At 46.7% G+C, this 15,776-nt stretch overlaps 1 non-coding gene across 1 annotated transcript; it reads right to left on the bottom strand.

Annotated features, from left to right (window-relative positions):
• Positions 1–7,714: 7,714 nt before the first annotated feature.
• Positions 7,715–7,833, bottom strand: LOC126189112 (5S ribosomal RNA). Its single transcript, XR_007537910.1, has one exon. It is a non-coding gene; the product is annotated as a 5S ribosomal RNA (ribosomal RNA).
• Positions 7,834–15,776: the final 7,943 nt, after the last annotated feature.

Below are 15,776 nucleotides of genomic sequence, written 5' to 3'. Positions count from 1 at the left end.
GTCCCGACTTGTCCCGACTTGTCCCGACTTGTCCCGACTTGTCCCGACTTGTCCCGACTTGTCCCGACTTGTCCCGACTTGTCCCGACTTGTCCCGACTTGTCCCGACTTGTCCCGACTTGTCCCGACTTGTCCCGACTTGTCCCGACTTGTCCCGACTTGTCCCGACTTGTCCCGACTTGTCCCGACTTTGCTCGACTGCCGCTCGCTGCCGCTCGGGTCGCGGTCCATATGACAGCACAAGCGCGAGAAACGTCTGCGGGAGGAGGCGAGACGACAAAAGAAGAAATTTATGATTGCAAATCGAATTTGGAGCTGTATGCCGCTGCAGAACGATAGGTTCGGAGCATACCGCCCGATTCGTACTGTTTCGTCCTTTTCAAAGACTTCCTGGCAAACTTCGTTAGCACATTCTCCTTCAAACTGACTTAATTACTGCAGTTTCGTACCTTACGGCCGTTTAAAATGCTTGAGGAAGTCTCTTTGTCGCAACAGAAAGGTGGTATGGAAAGAGGGCTGGCAGGAGTAGCGACTAAAAAGCGAAAAATGAAGACAGCCAGAGTTCCCAGGCGCTCACCCATACGAGTACTAACGTTGTTGCTTCACTTCGGTGATCGGACGAGAACGGAAGATTTTTTTTTTTTTTTTTTTTTTTTTTTTGTTTATTTACTTTGTGCAATTTAGCACTGCTACAAAACAGGAGGCCCTGACTTATTTCAGAACTCATCTGTCGATTCGCAGTGTGTTGTTATTTTCAAGGCGTTCTAGCACTCTTCTTTCGCGCATTCTTGCTCAAACTTAGTTCACTAATGTAATTTCGTATCTTACGTTTGATACAGTAGTTTAAAATGCTTGTGGAAGCATCTTTGTCACACCTGAAAGTTAGTATGAAAAAGAGGCCTGGCAGGTGCAGCGGCGTAAAAATGAAAAAATGAGATAGAGCCAACAGCACCCGGTGTTCCCAGGCGGTCACCCATCCAAGTACTAACCGGGCCCGATGTTGCTTAACTTCGGTGATCGGACGAGAACCGGTGTATTTTTTTATTTTTTTTTTATTTGTTTTTTTTTTGTTTTTTATTTATTTGTTTTTTTTTCCTTTTTTTTTTTTTCTTTTTTTTTTCTTTGTTTTTCTTTTTTTTTTTTTTTTTTTCTTTTTGTTTATTTTCTTTCTTCAAGTTGATTAAACTTGGAACCTCATCCTTTTACTCAGTTACTCTCTTTCTGTAACTTTCTTTATTTTATTTCTTTTTTTTTTCCAAAAATGATCTTATGTATACTAGTTTACAGGTCGGCACATGACAAAAGATAAACAAATAAATGGAGAGAACTGCATGTATGACGCAAGAAGGAGATCAGTGTAAGTATCATCAAAACTCAATTGCAAAACTGAAAGACAATTGATGCAAATAAGATGGCCTCGGACACATCTTATAGTTGTTTCGCATACGCGTGATGCAATGCAGATGATAAGAAATTGGCAAAATGTTCTTTGTGTTTATTACTATTTTTGATCTTAGAATATTGTTCCCAAATATGAGTCAAAAAGGTGAGTGCATCGTGAATTTGCCGGTCGATAAGGGCGTAGGCAGTGTGGCCCAACAACCACACAGCAGTATTGTGTTTTGCACGGGGGAAGTATTTAAAATCCGGTACAATGACACTATCAACTGAGACGTGCGCCGGCGTAGTTCGCGTGATGAGAGCCACCATTAACTGGCAAGTCCTCCACACGTCGGAAACAGCTTGACATTGCAGGCGGTGTTCTCTGGTGTCAAGCACGCCACACCTGCCACAGTTGGGGGAGGCGAGAAGCTGAATGTCGGCTAAACGCTGATTGGTGGGCAGCGTGTTGTTGACTAGTTTGTACCACAACGCAGACACATCGGACGGCAGAATACTGCTATTGACATTTGACCACACTTGCTTCCAGTTTACGGTAGGTAAGCGGACTTCCAATTTACTAATGGGAGGTTGTCCCATCAACTCAATATAGAGCTGCCGTGCAGTCCTGTGTGGATCTGTGGCCGTACGGAGGACGTAGCTTCTATTTAGGATATACTCTCGTACAAAGGACATACGGTAAGGGATGTTGGCCACCGATACTGGGGCGCTTTCAGATTCTGGCCGATAGATTTCCAGCAGAGATGCTGTCGATCCATCGGGAAAGCCGGCCTGCATTTCAGCGGTGCGGTTGACGAGCAACGCTGCACATTTGCGACTGAAGTCTACTAGCCCGAGTCCTCCACGTGACGAGTCTAAGACACAAACTGTTGCTCGCACTTTAAAAATTTCGTGACGCCAGAGTAACCAGTATACTGCTTGAGATATAGCGCGTCCTATTTGTTTCGGCACGCTAAGCAACTGAGCCATATACCACGCCTTAGTGAGGATAAAGGAATTGATTAGCTTGACTTTCTGGTGCAAGTTAAGGTGCCGGGTTGCGTGGCTTTTGCAGAGGCCCTTAATGGAGTTGAGAATTCTTCTCCAATTTCGTGCTTGCATACGCTGCGGGCACGCGGTTATGTCTAGACCCAATACTTGATGGTCTCTCACGACTCTGTACCATGGGCGGACAATATCGATGGCTAGCAGACCCAGTGGGAGTAGAACAGTTTTAAAAGTATTTATCGCTGCTCCAGACGCACATTCATACTGGTGAAGGGAGGCGCGTATCGAGTCTATGTCTGCTGTGTGGTCAAGGAAAGCGCCTACGTCATCTGCGTATGCCACACATTTAATGGAAGCATTGTGTATTTGTACTCCTTTTGACGTCCTGCCTATTGTTCTGAGAAGCGGGTCTATGGCGATCACGAATAAGAACATTGACAGCGGACATCCTTGCCTGACAGAGCGGCAAATAGGGATCGGTTTAGTTTGCCATCCATTTAATGTGACTATTGATCTTGCTCCCGTGAGAATATTTTCAATAATTTTGGTAAATTCTCGGCCGAATCCCATTTTTGTCATGACCTGTAGCAAGTATTTGTGGCTTATGCGATCGAAAGCATTCGCAAAGTCAATGGATAGAATAGCTGTCGATAATTTATGGACTGCCGTGTGAGCCACTATGTCTCGGTATAAGGACGCTGCGTGGAAAATATTGTGGTGTGTTACTCCGCACGTTTGGTAGGAGCTGATAGCTTTGTTCATGACTGGCTTCATCTTCGCTGCAAGGCACCTTGCAACGATTTTATAATCGGTATTGAGTAACGTAATGGGTCGGAAATCTTGAATACGACATGTATGTTGCGTTTTAGGGACGAGCACAACTCGACCTTCCAGAAATTTTGCGGGAATTTCCGTGCCACGAATTACTTCATTTACTATGTCGGTAAGTTTTTGCCCAAAGATATCCCAGTAGACCTGATAGAATTCAGTTGGCAGGCCATCAGGTCCCGGCGACTTTCCTTTAGAGCACAACTGTACAATAGGTTTTGTGTTTTGTACTGTCATCTCTGCTATCAACTGTTCTCTTTCCGCGTCCGAAATCTCAGTCTGCAGGTCGCATAACAAATAATTTAGCGCCACGTCGTCTGTCGCAACGTCTCGAAATAAGTCCGTGTAGTGGGCTGTAATATGTTGGAGAATGTCTGTTTTCCGCGTAAGGCGCTCGCCTGACGCAGTCGTTATCGATTCTACGTGTTTGCGTCTTGCCCGTGTTTTTTCACGCGCGAGATGATAGGACGACGGTTCTTCGTCGTCCAAAGCGCACAAGGCGCGACTTCGGACCAAAATTCCTTTTGCCTTTTCGTTATGTATACGGAGAATCTTTGCTTTAATACGGTTTAAGCGAAGGCGGAGATTTTCATTTGGTCCGACGGGGGCGTTTAACGCGTCTTTGAGGCATTGTTGGTAAAATTCTGTTGTGCGATGCGTCCAGAAGGATACCTCCTGGCTGTAACATTGAGCAATCATCCTAATTTGCGGCTTTGCGTAGAAAGTCCACCACTCTAGTGCTGAGCTGTAGTTTTTCTCTTTCTGCAGGCAATGCTGCCATACAGATTGCATTTTCGAGCGGAAGTCTGTCGCGGCAAGATGTCTCGTATTAAGCTTCCACAACCTGGGAGTAGGTGCTTCATTTGTACGCTGTAGGTGGATGGCAGCCACATAGCCACAATGGTCGCTAAACGCGACAGGGATGATGTCTACACTATTTAGGTTGTTTGCAATCTGTTGAGAGACGTATATGCGGTCTATTCTGCTTGCTCCACTATTGTATATGTGCGTATACTGCGTTGTGTGGGGGTTAAGGAGGCGCCACGTGTCTCGCAGATCTTTGGCGGTCAATAGTTTCACTAATTCAGGACACATAGTGGCCGTAGGGTGCTGGTCGGATGAGTCTGTTACACAGTTAAAATCGCCACCGAGAATTATTGGACGTGTTGTATCAAACAAGGGAATTATTTCGTGGCTGAAAAATGCTGCACGCATTCGTCTATTATCTGTGCCTGAGGGGGCGTAAATATTGATAAATCTCATGCCTTGTATATTGCACGCAATTGCGCGTCCGCTCGGCAACGTTTGGATATTGTCTGGCTCTAGGGAATTTTTGTATAAAATCGCGGTACCGCATTTCATATTATTGTTAACATTATAAATAACATCATATCCATTTATGTTATGGAGGATGTTTGCGGTAACTTCCTGAAGGAAAATTACGTCAAAACTACTGTAATGTACAAAGTCCACTAGGGACAGAATTTTGTGAGCTGCAGAAATCCCGTTTATATTTAAGGTAAGAATAGATAAATCTTTTATTTGCGTATGACAGACAGGCATTGGAAGTGGAGAAAGAAACAGAGTAACATGAACTAAGGGAGACAGGGTATAAATGGAGATAATTTCATTCTGCGAATGGTTAGTTTTGTTATGTGACGACTATTGCAAACAGATTTTCAACCGAGTTTGTACTTAAACGTCGTCGGACCAAACAGTATTGCGTTGTTGATCTGAGCGGGAGGGATCATTGTTGGTTTCCATCGGTACGTGCATATGTGGCGAATCGATTTGCATGGCATGGACGGCACGAATGTCGCCCGTCGGGACGTGGGCTGTGTGCCGAGCACGACACTCGTGCATTTCCTCTGCCTTTCTTTTAATTGGCGCTGATATTACGGCCTCAGTTACGAGCGGTTGTACGCTGATTTCTTTTTCTTTCTCTTGCTTATTTAAAAATTCCCTTAGATGTCGAACAGTTGCCTCGCGCCGGCGTTCTGCTTCTGTTTCAGGCGACGCAACAGGGACGACTGTCACGGGGCATTGTTGATCGGATTTAGAAGTTGCATCCGAATTTCCGTTTCCACGGCCGCGTCGATGTTTCCTTTTCGAAGATTTATTCGGTGAATGGCTCACCGACCTCCTACTCGGGGATGGACTGGGGTCTTTACGTGAAACACGCATTTCTGAGGGGACAGCAGCAGGGCTGCGCCCACGCTCTGAATTTTGCGTGTTGCTCGGAAAAATATCTGATGCAGTATCGTCACTGTTTGGCGGCTCGGGGTGAACGTCAGCCACAACCGTGACGTTTGTCGTATTATTGCCGAGAGAATTTTCTGGAATGGCGGCTTTTTCATCAATTTCTGTTACGTCCATGACATTGTCCGTGTTCGCTGGGGTCGCAGACGATTCGCACACAGCCTCTGTCACAGGGAGTGACGAGGGCCGAATCGGAGCAACACCCAACGCTACAGACGCATACGAATTTTTCTGCGTTTGTGCGCTATCACCGCCGAGCGGGAGCTGCACAGGCCGACGTCTGTTCGGACAATTTTGTCGAAAATGGTCGGTTGCGTTGCAGTACGAGCACGTCTGTGGCTGTCCATTGTACGATATAAAGGCCCTGTAGCCGCCTATGACTAGAAAGGACGGGATGTGCTGTTTCAGTTCAATAAGCACACTTCTTACTCCGTTGTATACTTGTAGGCGGAAACCACTACCCCATTTTTCATTCGTCACTGAAAGCACATTCCCATACGGCATGAGACCACGAGCGATCATTTGCGTAGGTATTTCAAAAGGGAGATTGAAAATGCGCACTTGACGAATACCGTAACCCGCGTGGCACACGGTCACGTCGCAAACGCTTCCGTCACGGTATTTAAACTTGCGTTTTCCACCGTTTTCCTGTACGATCTTTTCGCACATTTCCGCATCATTGAATTTCATAAACAGGGTTCCGGTAATGAAGTCCCACTGCACTCCGTACGTTTCGGTATCGGTAAGGCCGAGTTCGTCAATTATCCAGTCGTGAGCTTCGTATGCCGTAGGGCGTACAGCTTCTTTGTCGAAAATAACGTTCAATGTGTTCGATCTATTTACGTTTTCCATTTTCAAACTGTTACTTAACAACTACGCAAAAAACGCGCGAAAAAGAGAAACTCGACAGCGGAACGCAACGCGGCGATCCCAACAGAGCGGCCGCTAGCCGTGCACTGACGAGCTATCACAGGGCGGCTGAGCAAGATAACTGACAGTCGTAATTGAAACAGCATCTCTGGACACAGACGTAGTGTACACGGCTGCCGATTGCTTAACTTCGGTGATCGGACGAGAACCGGTGTATTCAACATGGTATGGCCGTTGGCGTCCTTATACTGTAGCCGCACCACACAAGAAGCAGTCACCTCATCTCCCAACACACGCAATCGCCGCTTTCCGTGGCACATTTGACGCAAAGCACGTCCTTCCACCTCGAAGGTGGCGCGGAGTGCGCGCTCGGCTCGGCGTCTCATAGGCGACTGCCGAGCGTAGGTGCGGCGCACAACACAGCTGCTCGGTGCGCCGCCTGTCATTCGTTTGGTGCGTGTGGCCGCGGGGTGTGGCAGTGTCCTGCTGGACCGACGGAGGCTTTCTCACCTGGCTGACACACGCCGCGCTTCCAGATATTTGCGTAATTTGCGCGGTCCATTCGCGCCTGGCCCCCCTTCCGTCCCGACTTGTCCCGACTTTGCTCGACTGCCGCTCGCTGCCGCTCGGGTCGCGGTCCATATGACAGCACAAGCGCGAGAAACGTCTGCGGGAGGCGGCGAGACGACAAAAGAATAAATTTATGATTAAAAACCGAATTTGGAGCTGTACGCCCGTGCAGAACGATAGGCGCTACCGTATTTCGGAGCATACCGCCCGATTCGTACTGTTTTCTCGTTTTCACAGACTTCCTGGCAAACTTGGTTTGCACATTCTCCTTCAAACTGAGTTAATTACTGCAGTTTCGTACCTTACGGCCGTTTAAAATGCTTGAGGAAGTCTCTTTGTCACAACAGAAAGGTGATATGGAAAAAGGCTGGCTGCCAGGAGTAGCGACTGAAAAGCGAAAAATGAAAACAGCCAGAGTTCCCAGGCGCTCACCCTTCCGAGTACTACTAACGTTGTTGCTTCACTTCGGTGATCGGACGAGAACGGAAGATTTTATTTCTTTTTTTTTTTTTTTTTTTTTGTTTATTTTCTTTGTGGAATTTAGCACTGCTACAAAACAGTAGGCCCTGACGTATTTCAAAACTTATCTGTCGATTCGTAGTGTGTTGTTATTTTCAAGGCGTTCTAGCACTCTTCTTTCGCGCATTCTTGCTCAAACTGAGTTCATTACTGTAATTTCGTATCTTACGTTTGATACAGTAGTTTAAAATGCTTGTGGAAGCATCTTTGTCAACACCTGAAAGTTAGTATGAAAAGAGGGCTGGCAGGTGTAGCGACGTAAAAATGAAAAAATGAGGTAGAGCCAACAGCACCCGGTGTTCCCAGGCGGTCACCCATCCAAGTACTAACCGGGCCCGATGTTGCTTAACTTCGGTGATCGGACGAGAACCGGTGTATTCAACATGGTATGGCCGTTGGCGTCCTTATACTGTAGCCGCACCACACAAGAAGCATTCGCCTCTTCTCGCAACACACGCAATCGCCGCTTTCCGTGGCACATTTGACGCAAAGCACGTCCTTCCACCTCGAAGGTGGCGCGGAGTGCGCGCTCGGCTCGGCGTCTCATAGGCGACCGCCGAACGTGGGTGAGACGCACAACACAGCTGTTCGGTGCACCGCCTGTCATTCGTTTGGTGCGTGCGCCCTCCGACACTCGCTGGCGACGCGCCTTGTTCCTGTTACCCGGCGCGGGGTTTGCGCGCGGCCTGGCGGCGGGGGGACTGCGCGGGGTGTGGCAGTGTCCTGCTGGACCGACGGAGGCTTTCTCACCTGGCTGACACACGCCGCGCTTCCAGATATTTGCGTAATTTGCGCGGTCCATTCGCGCCTGGCCCCCCTTCCGTCCCGACTTGTCCCGACTTTGCTCGACTGCCGCTCGCTGCCGCTCGGGTCGCGGTCCATATGACAGCACAAGCGCGAGAAACGTCTGCGGGAGGCGGCGAGACGACAAAAGAATAAATTTATGATTAAAAACCGAATTTGGAGCTGTACGCCCGTGCAGAACGATAGGCGCTACCGTATTTCGGAGCATACCGCCCGATTCGTACTGTTTTCTCGTTTTCACAGACTTCCTGGCAAACTTGGTTTGCACATTCTCCTTCAAACTGAGTTAATTACTGCAGTTTCGTACCTTACGGCCGTTTAAAATGCTTGAGGAAGTCTCTTTGTCACAACAGAAAGGTGATATGGAAAAAGGCTGGCTGCCAGGAGTAGCGACTGAAAAGCGAAAAATGAAAACAGCCAGAGTTCCCAGGCGCTCACCCTTCCGAGTACTACTAACGTTGTTGCTTCACTTCGGTGATCGGACGAGAACGGAAGATTTTATTTCTTTTTTTTTTTTTTTTTTTTTGTTTATTTTCTTTGTGGAATTTAGCACTGCTACAAAACAGTAGGCCCTGACGTATTTCAAAACTTATCTGTCGATTCGTAGTGTGTTGTTATTTTCAAGGCGTTCTAGCACTCTTCTTTCGCGCATTCTTGCTCAAACTGAGTTCATTACTGTAATTTCGTATCTTACGTTTGATACAGTAGTTTAAAATGCTTGTGGAAGCATCTTTGTCAACACCTGAAAGTTAGTATGAAAAGAGGGCTGGCAGGTGTAGCGACGTAAAAATGAAAAAATGAGGTAGAGCCAACAGCACCCGGTGTTCCCAGGCGGTCACCCATCCAAGTACTAACCGGGCCCGATGTTGCTTAACTTCGGTGATCGGACGAGAACCGGTGTATTTTTTTTTTTTTTTTTGTTTTTTTGTTTTTTGTTTTTTTTTTTTTTTTTTTTTTTTTTTCTTTTGTTTTCTTTGTTTTGTTTTTTTTTTTTTTTTTTTTTTTGTTTTTTTTTTTTTTTTTTTTTTTTTTTTTTGTTTTTTAGTTTTTTTTTTTGTTTTTTTTTTTGTTTTTTTTTTTTTTTTTTTTTTTTGTTTTTTTTTTTATTTTTTTTTTTTTTTTATTTTTCCTCTTTCTTGTTATTGTTTTCGTTTTTTTGTTGTTTTTTTTTGTTTTTTTTTTTTTTTTTTTACCCAAAAATAAGCTGCAACTGGTCATAAATGTACGTCAGCCTACTGTTACAAGTTGTCAGCTATTTCAGATCAGTTGTTTTGCTCTTTTTTTTTTTTTTCTTTTTTTTTTTTTTTTTTCTTTTTTTTCAAGTTGATTAAACTTGGAACCTCATCCTTTTACTCAGTTACTCTCTTTCTGTAACTTTATTTTATTTCTTTTTTTTTCCAAAAATGATCTTAGGTATACTAGTTTACAGGTCGGCACATGACAAAAGATAGACAAATAAATGGAGAGTGGTTATATTTTCCAGCGGACACTCATTACATATATCTAAACTTATTTTTGAGAGAACTGCATGTATGACGCAAGAAGGAGATCAGTGTAAGTATCATCAAAACTCAATTGCAAAACTGAAAGACAATTGATGCAAATAAGAGGGGCTCGCACACATCTTATAGTTTTTTCGCATACGCGTGATGCAATGCAGATGATAAGAAATTGGCAAAATGTTCTTTGTGTTTATTACTATTTTTGATCTTAGAATATTGGTCCCAAATATGAGTCAAAAAGGTGAGTGCATCGTGAATTTGCTGGTCGATAAGGGCGTAGGCAGTGTGGCCCAACAGCCACACAGCAGTATTGTGTTTTGCACGGGGGAAGTATTTAAAATCCGGTACAATGACACTATCAACTGAGACGTGCGCCGGCGTAGTTCGCGTGATGAGAGCCACCATTAACTGGCAAGTCCTCCACACGTCGGAAACAGCTTGACATTGCAGGCGGTGTTCTCTGGTGTCAAGCACGCCACACCTGCCACAGTTGGGGGAGGCGAGAAGCTGAATGTCGGCTAAACGCTGATTGGTGGGCAGTGTGTTGTTGACTAGTTTGTACCACAACGCAGACACATCGGACGGCAGAATACTGCTATTGATATTTGACCACACTTGCTTCCAGTTTACGGTAGGTAAGCGGACTTCCAATTTACTAATGGGAGGTTGTCCCATCAATTCAATATAGAGCTGCCGTGCAGTCCTGTGTGGATCTGTGGCCGTACAGAGGACGTAGCTTCTATTTAGGATATATTCTCGTACAAAGGACATACGGTAAGGGATGTTGGCCACCGATACTGGGGCGCTTTCAGATTCTGGCCGATAGATTTCCAGCAGGGATGCTGTCGATCCATCGGGAAAGCCGGCCTGCATCTCAGCGGTGCGGTTGACGAGCAACGCTGCACATTTGCGACTGAAGTCTACTAGCCCGAGTCCTCCACGTGACGGGTCTAAGACACAAACTGTTGCTCGCACTTTAAAAATTTCGTGACGCCAGAGTAACCAGTATACTGCTTGAGATATAGCGCGTCCTATTTGTTTCGGCACGCTAAGCAACTGAGCCATATACCACGCCTTAGTGAGGATAAAGGAATTGATTAGCTTGACTTTCTGGTGCAAGTTAAGGTGCCGGGTTGCGTGGCTTTTGCAGAGGCCCTTAATGGAGTTGAGAATTCTTCTCCAATTTCGTGCTTGCATACGCTGCGGGCACGCGGTTATGTCTAGACCCAATACTTGGTGGTCTCTCACGACTCTGTACCATGGGCGGACAATATCGGTGGCTAGCAGACCCAGTGGGAGTAGGACAGTTTTAAAACTATTTATCGCTGCTCCAGACGCACATTCATACTGGTGAAGGGAGGCGCGTATCGAGTCTATGTCTGCTGTGTGGTCAAGGAAAGCGCCTACGTCATCTGCGTATGCCACACATTTAATGGAAGCATTGTGTATTTGTACTCCTTTTGACGTCCTGCCTATTGTTCTGAGAAGCGGGTCTATGGCGATCACGAATAAGAACATTGACAGCGGACATCCTTGCCTGACAGAGCGGCAAATAGGGATCGGTTTAGTTTGCCATCCATTTAATGTGACTATTGATCTTGCTCCCGTAAGAATATTTTCAATAATTTTGGTAAATTCTCGGCCGAATCCCATTTTTGTCATGACCTGTAGCAAGTATTTGTGGCTTATGCGATCGAAAGCATTCGCAAAGTCAATGGATAGAATAGCTGTCGATAATTTATGGACTGCCGTGTGAGCCACTATGTCTCGGTATAAGGACGCTGCGTGGAAAATATTGTGGTGTGTTACTCCGCACGTTTGGTAGGAGCTGATAGCTTTGTTCATGACTGGCTTCATCTTCGCTGCAAGGCACCTTGCAACGATTTTATAATCGGTATTGAGTAACGTAATGGGTCGGAAATCTTGAATACGACATGTATGTTGCGTTTTAGGGACGAGCACAACTCGACCTTCCAGAAATTTTGCGGGAATTTCCGTGCCACGAATTACTTCATTTACTATGTCGGTAAGTTTTTGCCCAAAGATATCCCAGTAGACCTGATAGAATTCAGTTGGCAGGCCATCAGGTCCCGGCGACTTTCCTTTAGAGCACGACTGTACAATAGGTTTTGTGTTCTGTACTGTCATCTCTGCTATCAACTGTTCTCTTTCCGCGTCCGAAATCTCAGTCTGCAGGTCGCATAATAAATAATTTAGCGCCACGTCGTCTGTCGCAACGTCTCGAAATAAGTCCGTGTAGTGGGCTGTAATATGTTGGAGAATGTCTGTTTTCCGCGTAAGGCGCTCGCCTGACGCAGTCGTTATCGATTCTACGTGTTTGCGTCTTGCCCGTGTTTTTTCACGCGCGAGATGATAGGACGACGGTTCTTCGTCGTCCAAAGCGCACAAGGCGCGACTTCGGACCAAAATTCCTTTTGCCTTTTCGTTATGTATACGGAGAATCTTTGCTTTAATACGGTTTAAGCGAAGGCGGAGATTTTCATTTGGTCCGACGGGGGCGTTTAACGCGTCTTTGAGGCATTGTTGGTAAAATTCTGTTGTGCGATGCGTCCAGAAGGATACCTCCTGGCTGTAACATTGAGCAATCATCCTAATTTGCGGCTTTGCGTAGAATGTCCACCACTCTAGTGCTGAGCTGTAGTTTTTCTCTTTCTGCAGGCAATGCTGCCATACAGATTGCATTTTCGAGCGGAAGTCTGTCGCGGCAAGATGTTTCGTATTAAGCTTCCACAACCTGGGAGTAGGTGTTTCATTTGTACGCTGTAGGTGGATGGCAGCAACATAGCCACAATGGTCGCTAAACGCGACAGGGATGATGTCTACACTATTCAGGTTGTTTGCAATCTGTTGAGAGACGTATATGCGGTCTATTCTGCTTGCTCCACTATTGTATATGTGCGTATACTGCGTTGTGTGTGGGTTAAGGAGGCGCCACGTATCTCGCAGATCTTTGGCGGTCAATAGTTTCACTAATTCAGGACACATAGTGGCCGTAGGGTGCTGGTCGGATGCGTCTGTTACACAGTTAAAATCGCCACCGAGAATTATTGGACGTGTGGTATCAAACAAGGGAATTATTTCGTGGCTGAAAAATGCTGCACGCATTCGTCTATTATCTGTGCCTGAGGGGGCGTAAATATTAATAAATCTCATGCCTTGTATATTGCACGCAATTGCGCGTCCGCTCGGCAACGTTTGGACATTGTCTGGCTGTAGGGAATTTTTGTATAAAATCGCGGTACCGCATTTCATGTTATTGTTAACATTATAAATAACATCATATCCATTTATGTTATGGAGGATGTTTGCGGTAACTTCCTGAAGGAAAATTACGTCAAAACTACTGTAATGTACAAAGTCCACTAGGGACAGAATTTTGTGAGCTGCAGAAATCCCGTTTATATTTAAGGTAAGAATAGATAAATCTTTTATTTGCGTATGACAGACAGGCATTGGAAGTGGAGAAAGAAAAAGAGTAACATGAACTAAGGGAGACAGGGTATAAATGGAGATAATTTCAATCTGCGAATGGTTAGTTTTGTTATGTGACGACTATTGCAAACAGATTTTCAACCGAGTTTGTACTTAAACGTCGTCGGACCAAACAGTATTGCGTTGTTGATCTGAGCGGGAGGGATCATTGTTGGTTTCCATCGGTACGTGCATATGTGGCGAATCGATTTGCATGGCATGGACGGCACGAATGTCGCCCGTCGGGACGTGGGCTGTGTGCCGAGCACGACACTCGTGCATTTCCTCTGCCTTTCTTTTAATTGGCGCTGGTAATAGAGCCTCAGTTACGAGCGGTTGTACGCTGATTTCTTTCTCTTTCTTATTTAGAAATTCCCTTAGATGTCGAACAGTTGCCTCGCGCCGGCGTTCTGCTTCTGTTTCAGGCGACGCAACAGGGACGACTGTCACGGGGCATTGTTGATCTGATTTAGAAGTTGCATCTGAATTTCCGTTTCCACGGCCGCGTCGATGTTTCCTTTTCGAAGATTTATTCGGTGAATGGCTCACCGACCTCCTACTCGGGGATGGACTGGGGTCTTTACGTGAAACACGCATTTCTGAGGGGACAGCAGCAGGGCTGCGCCCACGCTCTGAATTTTGCGTGTTGCTCGGAAAAATATCTGATGCAGTATCGTCACTGTTTGGCGGCTCGGGGTGAACGTCAGCCACAACCGTGACGTTTGTGGCATTATTGCCGAGAGAATTTTCTGGAATGGCGGCTTTTTCATCAATTTCTGTTACGTCCATGACAATGTCCGTGTTGGCTGGGGTCGCAGACGATTCGCACACAGCCTCTGTCACAGGGAGTGACGAGGGCCGAATCGGAGCAACACCCAACGCTACAGACGCATACGAGTTTTTCTGCGCTTGTGCGCTATCACCGCCGAGCGGGAGCTGCACAGGCCGACGTCTGTTCGGACAATTTTGTCGAAAGTGGTCGGTTGCATTGCAGTACGAGCACGTCTGTGGCTGTCCATTGTACGATATAAAGGCCCTGTAGCCGCCTATGACTAGAAAGGACGGGATGTGCTGTTTCAGTTCAATAAGCACACTTCTTACTCCGTTGTATACTTGTAGGCGGAAACCACTACCCCATTTTTCATTCGTCACTGAAAGCACATTCCCATACGGCATGAGACCACGAGCGATCATTTGCGTAGGTATTTCAAAAGGGAGATTGAAAATGCGCACTTGACGAATACCGTAACCCGCGTGGCACACGGTCACGTCGCAAACGCTTCCGTCACGGTATTTAAACTTGCGTTTTCCACCGTTTTCATTTACGATCTTTTCGCACATTTCCGCATCATTGAATTTCATAAACAGGGTTCCGGTAATAAAGTCCCACTGGACTCCGTACGTTTCGGTATCGGTAAGGCCGAGTTCGTCAATAATCCAGTCGTGAGCTTCGTATGCCGTAGGGCGTACAGCTTCTTTGTCGAAAATAACGTTCAATGTGTTCGATCTATTTACGTTTTCCATTTTCAAACTGTTACTTAACAACTACGCGAAAAACGCGCGAAAAAGAGAAACTCGACAGCGGAACGCAACGCGGCGATGCCAACAGAGCGGCCGCTAGCCGTGCACTGACGAGCTATCACAGGGCGGCAGAGCAAGATAACTGACAGTCGTAATTGAAACAGCATCTCTGGACACAGACGTAGTACACACGGCTGCCGATTGCTTAACTTCGGTGATCGGACGAGAACCGGTGTATTCAACATGGTATGGCCGTTGGCGTCCTTATACAGTAGCCGCACCACACAAGAAGCATTCGCCTCTTCTCCCAACACACGCAATCGCCGCTTTCCGTGGCACATTTGACGCAAAGCACGTCCTTCCACCTCGAAGGTGGCGCGGAGTGCGCGCTCGCCTCGGCGTCTCATAGGCGACTGCCGAACGCGGGTGAGACGCACAACACAGCTGCTCGGTGCACCGCCTGTCATTCGTTTAGTGCGTGTGGCCTCCGACACTCGCTGGCGACGCACCTTGTTCCTGTTATCCGGCGCTGGGCTTGCGCGCGGCCGGGTGGCGGCGGGACTGCGCGGGGTGTGGCAGTGTCCTGCTGGAGCGACGGAAGCTTTCTCACCTGCCTGACACACGCCGCGCTTCCAGATTTTTGCGTAATTTGCGCGGTGCATTTGCATTGGCGCCTGTCCCCCCTTCCGTCCCGACTTGTCCCGACTTTGCTCGACTGCCGCTCGCTGCCGCTCGGGTCGCCGTCCATATGACAGCACAAGCGCGAGAAACGTCTGCGGGAGGAGGCGAGACGACAAAAGAATAAATTTATGATTACAGATCGAATTTGGAGCTGTACGCCGCTGCAGAACGATAGGCAGGCGCTAACGTATTTCGGAGCATACCGCCCGATTCGTACTGTTTTGTCGTTTTCAAAGACTTCCTGGCAAACTTGGTTGGCACATTCTCCTTCAAACTGAGTTAATTACTGCAGTTTCGTACCTTACGGCCGTTTCAAATGCTTAAGGAAGTCTCTTTGTCACAA

The sequence above is a fragment of the Schistocerca cancellata genome, chromosome 5 (genome assembly GCF_023864275.1).
Source record: "Schistocerca cancellata isolate TAMUIC-IGC-003103 chromosome 5, iqSchCanc2.1, whole genome shotgun sequence".
NCBI lineage: Eukaryota > Metazoa > Arthropoda > Insecta > Orthoptera > Acrididae > Schistocerca > Schistocerca cancellata.
The sequence above is the reverse complement of the archived record's forward strand: the minus strand, read 5'-3'. Positions and strand labels throughout refer to the sequence as shown.